Source organism: Anopheles ziemanni (assembly GCF_943734765.1).
Source record: "Anopheles ziemanni chromosome X unlocalized genomic scaffold, idAnoZiCoDA_A2_x.2 X_unloc_4, whole genome shotgun sequence".
In the NCBI taxonomy this organism is placed as follows: domain Eukaryota; kingdom Metazoa; phylum Arthropoda; class Insecta; order Diptera; family Culicidae; genus Anopheles; species Anopheles ziemanni.
This window is the reverse complement of record NW_026689807.1, coordinates 486479-495000: the sequence shown is the minus strand read 5'-3', so window position 1 is coordinate 495000 and position 8522 is coordinate 486479. Positions and strand designations below refer to the sequence as shown.

The window sequence follows — 8522 nt, the reverse complement described above, 5'->3', positions numbered from 1 at the left end:
ACGCTCTAAATACTTCGAATTCCAATGCCAGTATATTGTAAACCACGGGTTCTTTAATGCTAGCGGGTCGTCGCGACCCTAGTTAACATCATGGTGCACGTCTCGTGACGGGTGTCACGGCGTAGTTAAATGTATGCGATACATTTCTCAAATATAAGCGCTCAGTCATCTGTACATCATGGTAGGTTCCCACGACGTGCAATATGCGTTCAACTTATCAATGTTCATGTGTCCTGCAGTTCACATTATGACGCGCAGTTAGCTGCGGTCTTCATCGATCCATGAGCCGAGTGATCCACTGCCGAGGGTGACTAACTTGCGTAAGCCGCCGCTGTGCGCGTATACCCGTTCCCCGTAGGGAGGAGCAAGCCGCCGCTTAGAGACGAAGCATAAAGTGTCCTCATTCCACATAGGGCAAGCTGGATGAATCCATTTTACTCAGGACGGCCGAAGCGGCGTGGACCAGGGGAGAACTGAACCTTATACTTCACACCACAGTAAGTCTACGTGTCCTCTTCCACATAGGGCAAGCTAGAACTAACTATCTTACCCAGGACTGCCGGAGCAGCGTGGACCAGGGGAGGAACACACTTTTCATGGAAACGTAAGGCATCCATGACTGCCATAACGTAAGCCGCCGCTGTGCGCGTATACCCATTCCCCGTAGGGAGGAGCAAGCCGCCGCTTAGAGACGAAGCATAAAGTGTCCTCATTCCACATAGGGCAAGCTGGATGAATCCATTTTACCCAGGACGGCCGAAGCGGCGTGGACCAGGGGAGAACTGAACTTTATACTTCACACCACAGTAAGTCTACGTGTCCTCTTCCACATAGGGCAAGCTAGAACTAACTATCTTACCCAGGACTGCCGAAGCAGCGTGGACCAGGGGAGGAACACACTTTTCATAGAAACGTAAGGCATCCATGACTGCCATAGTGCGTAAGCCGCCGCTGTGCGCGTAAACCCGTTCCCCGTAGGGAGGAGTCAAGCCGCCGCTTAGAGACGAAGTATTAAGTGTCCTCTTCCACATAGGGCAAGCTAGAATGAACTATCTTACCCAGGACCGCCGAAGCAGCGTGGACCAGGGGAGAACTGAACTTTATACTTCACACCACAGTATTGAGTAATGTGCCCTCTTCCACATAGGGCAAGCTGGAATGTTCCATTTTACCCAGGACGGCCGAAGCGGCGTGGACCAGTGGAGGACTACACAATCATGAGGTTTGATATCGACTTGTGTGTTTCAATAGGGTACCGATGGTATGTTTTGAACCGATTTGATTTAGCCATTCTGAAGTCATCACTTGGTTGAAGCGCTGAACTAGGGAGGCATCGTTTACATATATATTGGTTTTCGCATGCTCTACTAGGTTAATGTCATGAGGTTGGCTATCGAGCATGCCCAAGTGATGACTTGATTGTGTGCTTGCTTGAATTCTTCACATTTCATACCATCGGTTAGTTGTCGAATCATTCCTCGATCATAACCTTCGTTCTTGGTTCATGTATGCTCTCTTCCACAAAGGGCAAGCTAGAATTAACTATCTTACCCAGGACCGCCGAAGCAGCGTGGACCAGGGGAGAACTATACTTTGTCTTGTATGCCCTCTTCCACATAGGGCAAGCTAGAATTAACTATCTTACCCAGGACCGCCGAAGCAGCGTGGACCAGAGGAGGACTATACTTTGTTCATAACACCACAGTATTGAGTAATGTGCCCTCTTCCACATAGGGCAAGCTAGAATGAACTATCTTACCCAGGACCGCCGCAGCGGCGTGGACCAGTGGAGGACTACACAATTAAGAGGTTTGATATCGACTTGTGTGTTTCAATAGGGTACCGATGGTATGTTTTGAACCGATTTGATTTAGCCATTCTGAAGTCATCACTTGGTTGAAGCGCTGAACTAGGGCGGGGCATCGTTTACATTACTTGTATATATATTGGGTTTCGCATGCTCTACTAGGTTAATGTCATAGGGTTGACTCGAGCATGCCCAAGTGATGACTTGATTGTGTGCTTGCTTGAATTCTTCACATTTCATACCATCGGTTAGTTGTCGAATCATTCCTCGATCATAACCTTCGTTCTTGGTTCATGTATGCTCTCTTCCACATAGGGCAAGCTAGAATTAACTATCTTACCCAGGACCGCCGGAGCAGCGTGGACCAGGGGAGAACTATACTTTGTCTTGTATGCCCTCTTCCACATAGGGCAAGCTAGAACTAACTATCTTACCCAGGACTGCAAAGCAGCGTGGACCAGTGGAGGACTATACTTTGTTCATTACACCACAGTATTAAGTATGGTGTCCTCTTCCACCATAGGGCAAGCTAGAACTAACTATCTTACCCAGGACCGCCGAAGCAGTGTGGACCAGGGGAGGACTATACTTTATACTTCACACACTAGCCATACTGAAGTCATCACTTGGTTGAAGCGCTGAACTACGGCGGGGTAATCGTTTACAGGTTATAATCATATAGCTGCATGCTCATTAGTAGATAATGGAATATTGTATGGCAATATGAGCATGCCCAAGTGATGACTTTGTTTCAAGCTCAACAGGTAGGGTATTGAGTCCTCTTCCACATAGGGCAAGCTAGAATGAACTATCTTACCCAGGACCGCCGGAGCAGCGTGGACCAGTGGAGGACTCTATACTTTATACTTCACACCACAGTATTGAGTACGACTTGCATAAAGCCCCTAATGAGAACCACGAGGGTTCTCTCAATGTAGAACCACGAGGGCTCTAGTACCGATTCTCTCGGTACGGCTTGGTCCGTGTTCCTTTATGCTTGTACTCGCGAAAAGTCTCAACCCGGAGGTCTTGACTTTGTATTGTCATAGTTGGACTACGACGGGGCATCCGACCATTGCTGATCGAACACCCCTGATTCACCATCTTTCGGGTAGGCGGTACGCGTACCTCCGGACGCGGAAGTCTCAACCCGGAGGTCTTGACTTTGATTGTCATAGTTGGACTACGACGGGGCATCCGACCATTGCTGATCGAACACCCCTGATTCACCATCTTTCGGGTAGGCGGTGCGCGCACCTCCGACGCGGAAGTCTCAACCCGGAGGTCTTGACTTTGTATTGTCATAGTTGGACTACGACGGGGTATCCGACTCATCGAATACCCCAGAAGCACACCATCTTTCGGGTAGGCGGTACGCGTACCTCCGGACGCGGAAAGTCTCAACCCGGAGGTCTTGACTTTGGTTGTCATAGTTGGACTATGACGGGGCATCCGACCATTGCTGATCGAACACCCCTGTTACACCATCTTTCGGATAGGCGGTGCGCGACACCACCGACGCGGAAAGTCTCAACCCGGAGGTCTTGACTTTGTATTGTTGGATAGTCCTCTTCCACTATAGGGCAAGCTGGAAATATTCCATTTTACCCAGGACTGCCGAGGCAGCGTGGACCAGGGGAGAACTTCACGGAATCTTCAGGCATCCATGATTGCCATAGTGCGTAAGCCGCCGCTGTGTGCGTCAACTCGTTCCCCGTGAGGAGGAGTCTAGCCGCCGCTAAAAGACGAAGCATTAAGTGTCCTCATTCCACTATAGGGCAAGCTAGAATGAACTATCTTACCCAGGACCGCCGAAGCAGCGTGGACCAGGCGAAGACTATACTTTATACTTCACACCACAGTATTGAGTACTACTTGCATAAAGCCCCTAATGAGAACCACGAGGGCTCTCTCAATGTAGAACCACGAGGGCTCTAGTACCGATTCTCTCGGTACGGCTTGGTCCGTGTTCCTTTATGCTTGTACTCGCGGAAAGTCTCAACCCGGAGGTCTTGACTTTGATTGTCATAGTTGGACTACGACGGGGCATCCGACCATTGCTGACCGAACACCCCTGATTCATCATCTTTCGGATAGGAGGTGCGCCCACCTCCGACGCGGAAGTCTCAACCCGGAGGTTCGGACTTTGAGTTTTTCCCATTTAAAAGTTTTTCTCTTAGCCATACTGAAGTCATCACTTGGTGAACGATTGAACTAGGGCGGGTTAATCGTTTATAGGTATCATGTGGTTTGCATGCTCTCTTAGGTTAAGGTCATGTGGTTGGCTATCGAGCATGCCCAAGTGATGACTTTGTTTCACGCTTGCTTGATTTCTTCATGATTCCCTGTTATATAGTGTATTCATTCGAGAACAGGGAATCTTTGGTTTTGCTCAACAGGTATTGGATGTCAACTTGGTATCTAGATCGCATTAAGTCTCAACCCTTAGGTTCGGACTTGTATAGTGACATCTTGTTACGGTCTTGAGTCTCAACCCGCAGGTTCGGACTACTTAGTGTTTGATCGAATATAATATGGCAACTTGTGCCTAAGTCTCAACCCGCAGGTTCGGACTTCTGTTTATTTGGCCAATGTATGTATAAGGCAACTTGTGCCTAAGTCTCAACCCGCAGGTTCGGACTTGTGTATTTGTTCGAAGTCATGTATAAGGCATCGTGTGCCTAAGTCTCAACCCGCAGGTTCGGACTTGTTAGTGTTTCGTCAACTTTCATATGGCAACTTGTGCCTAAGTCTCAACCCGCAGGTTCGGACTTGTGTATTTGTTCGAAGTCATGTATAAGGCAACTTGTGCCTAAGTCTCAACCCGCAGGTTCGGACTTGTGTATTTGTTCGAAGTCATGTATAAGGCAACGTGTGCCTAAGTCTCAACCCGCAGGTTCGGACTTGTTAGTGTTACGTCAATTATCATATGGCAACTTGTGCCGAAGTCTCAACCCGCAGGTTCGGACTTCTATAGTGTTTCGTCAATTATCATATGGCAACTTGTGCCGAAGTCTCAACCCGCAGGTTCGGACTTCTGGAAGGATCACTTGGCCACTAATGATCCTTCCGCAGGTTCACCTACGGAAACCTTGTTACGACTTTTACTTCCTCTAAATCATCAAGTTCGGTCAACTTCGATAAAGCAGACGCGGTTCACGAGGATCCAGCGAACGATCATCTCCAAAGACCTCACTAAATAATCCATCGGTAGTAGCGACGGGCGGTGTGTACAAAGGGCAGGGACGTATTCAACGCTGGCTGATGACCAGCACTTACTAGAAGTTCCGAGTTCATATGGACCATTGCAATCCATAATCCCTACTAAGTGAGTATTTGAGTGATTTCCCGTTCCTCTCGGAATAGGAGACACGCTGCTACCCACATTGTAGCACGCGTGTAGCCCAGAACATCTAAGGGCATCACGGACCTGTTATCGCTCGATCTCATTTTGCTAAACACAAATTGTCCTGCTAAGCAGCGTACCGTAAGTGCACTTGCGCACACGAACAGCGAAGGTGTCAGGTCATACTCCACCGAAAGGTCCTAACCCGTTCCAATCGGCATCGACGCATTAACGCTGACTGCGTTCTAGTTAGCATATGTGAGTCACGTTCGTTATCGGAATTAACCAGACAAATCAATCCACGAACTAAGAACGGCCATGCACCACTACCCTTAAATTTGAGAAAGAGCTATTAATCTGTCTCACCTCCATAAGTTCGGACCTGGTAAGTTTTCCCGTGTTGAGTCAAATTGAACCGCAAGCTCCATTTCATTGTGGTGCCCTTCCGTCAATTCCTTTAAGTTTCAACTTTGCAACCATACTTCCCCCGGAACCTGACTTTGGTTTCCCGGAAGCTACTGAGAGCACCTGGTTGTAGCGTCTCCCAATTGCTAGTTGGCATCGTTTACGGTTAGAACTAGGGCGGTATCTAATCGCCTTCGATCCTCTAACTTTCGTTCTTGATTAAAGAAAGCATCCTTGACAAATGCCTTCGCTTTAGTTAGTCTTACGACGGTCTACGAATTTCACCTCTCGCGCCGTAATACTAGTGTCCCCAACTACTTCTGTTAATCATTACCTCCGGTCTGAGTACAAACCAATGAAAGATTAGACCAAGGTCGTATTCCATTATTCCATGCAAGATTATTCTAGGGCGTTTGGGCACCCTGCTTTAAGCACTCTAATTTGTTCAAGGTAAACGTGAGCGGTCGAGCTCTATGTTACACTTGCACCCGTTGAAGGGCACACCATGACACAGACTTGGTGCCCTACCACACCATTGAGTCGCAACCAGATTCCGACTTGGCCCACCGACCACGGGTTGACCGGGTCGGCGGAGCCGGACTGTGTTGGACAAGTATCAACTTCGAACGTTTTAACCGCAACAATTTTAATATACGCTAGTGGAGCTGGAATTACCGCGGCTGCTGGCACCAGACTTGCCCTCCACTTGATCCTCGTAGAAGGATTTATGCTCTACTCATTCCAATTATGAAACATCATTAAAGAGTTTCATATTGTTATTTCTCGTCACTACCTCCCCGTCCCGGGATTGGGTAATTTACGCGCCTGCTGCCTTCCTTGGATGTGGTAGCCATTTCTCAGGCTCCCTCTCCGGAATCGAACCCTGATTCCCCGTTACCCGTTGCAACCATGGTAGTCCTCTATACTACCATCCATAGTTGATAGGGCAGATATTTGCGAGATCTGTCGTCGGTGCGAGACCATACGATCAGCATCATTATCCAGACTTCAACTCAATGACACGGAGAACCCGCGATTGGTTTGACTAATAAGTGCACCAGTTCCCGCGAGGGTCCTGGCATGTTGCATGTATTAGCTCTAGATTTTCCACAGTTATCCAAGTAACTAGGTTGATGATCTCGTAAATTATAGCTGTTATACTGAGCCTTATGCGGTTTCACATTAAATCTGTTTGTACTTAGACATGCATGGCTTAACCTTTGAGACGAGCGTATATTACTGGTAGGATCAACCAGAATTCCGACTTTGCGTTCGAATGTTCATTGTCCCATTGCACCCGGAGGAGCAAACACCACGTTCTGTATGTTGTCAAGTCCGGTAGCACACGGGAGGCGAGCCCCCGTGCGAACCTCATTGCCCTCGTATCACACCACACCCGATGCACCGGACAGGCACTTGAGCGGCATTCGACTCCGCTAAGCGCACGTGCGCCCGATTGTGCATGCGCTGGCGGGGCCTTCATACCCCTACCACAGCGACCTTATGCCAAACTTCCATGAATACTTAGGTGAGCTGACAAGGGCCTTCATTTCCCTACCATCAACTAAAGGACACGCTAGGCGCGTCCGATCATTGCAACTGCGGGGCTTTCATACCCCAATCACCACAGTACGCAATTCACCAGAGTTTAATCACAACCCCCCCGGACATGGCACACTATTAACTTGCAACAAAACTTAGTGTGTGCCGGGCACATCGGTTCCACAAAATCATTCCCGATGTACCCCAATTGGGGTTGTGAACGCATCCATGGTCCTCTGACACACCCAACCAAGCGTGGATACTACATACCTCAAACACCCAGTACACTAACAGACAAATCAATATATGGTTGCTTTCCCCCAGACATTTGCCAATCACTTGGCACCCGGACGGGAACTCGCTCCTGATTGCGCCAATGCCACCCATTTGCCAAGAGCGAGTTCTGTATGTAGATTTCATTTGGAAAGACAACCGTGTACTGGATATTCTATCCGACGATTACAGATGACGAGTACGAGACTCGACTACACTCACGGATAATACATTTTGGGTCGAGATTGCTTTCGGGGTTTTCGATTGGTCTTGCGCTTGTAAACGTATAACTTTGACTTGTGGTAACTTCGGTATGTTAGTCGATCACGTGGATGTGAACTGGTTAGGGTGAGCAATATGTTCACTTGCACTCTGGGTAGGAATAGGTGAGCGCTATAGGTTAAGATCATTGTATGGTTCCATCGTGATGACTTTCGCTAGATAGTAGGATGTTTGGATAGTTATAACGTTTTTGGCCATTTGTTCATAGTGTTCAGTCCATTGAGGAATTCGATTGGTCTTTGCTTCACACACGTGGTCGATCACTTGGATGTGAACTAGGGTGAGAATAAGGTGTTCACTAGTGCTCTTAGGTTTTGGATCAGTACTGAGCACTTGATTGGTTTCGCATAATATGTATCCATAGTGATGACTCTTTCCAGCTTAAGATTTCGTTACCGGTTTCGAATCCTCCCCACGTTCGCTTTTACTTGGTTAGGTTTTCGAGTGTAGATTTGAAAGCAATCTCATGTATGTATCCCATCTGATATAAGCCACTGACAGTTCATGTCACCTCGTTCAACTCTCGCTGGGTCACAGAAGTATGTTACTGCGCCCATTATCCCTACTCGGATAGGTTCGGTTCGTTCGTTTTATACTACGGTGAGTAAACTCAATTTGTGCATCGCATAGCCATGGAAAGCAAGCTTTCGCGGGCCTCTTCGACTGTTTTGATACGAGCTGTGCCCGTGATGCTTGTCATCCCAGGATACTAGACCCCTTTGGACGACCGCATGACCATCAGAAAGTAAATTCCACGTTCGATTTGGGGTGTGAACCCCGAACATAAAGTCTTTGTGTAGAACCACGAGGGCTCTATAGTACCGATTCTCTCGGTACGCTTGGTCCGTGTTCCTTTATGTTCGTACT

General features: G+C 48.1%; 1 non-coding gene across 1 annotated transcript; it reads right to left on the bottom strand.

The window, feature by feature from the left end:
- Window positions 1-155: 155 nt before the first annotated feature.
- Window positions 156-310, bottom strand: LOC131292204 (5.8S ribosomal RNA). The gene has a single exon (XR_009189892.1). It is a non-coding gene; the product is annotated as a 5.8S ribosomal RNA (ribosomal RNA).
- Window positions 311-8522: the final 8212 nt, after the last annotated feature.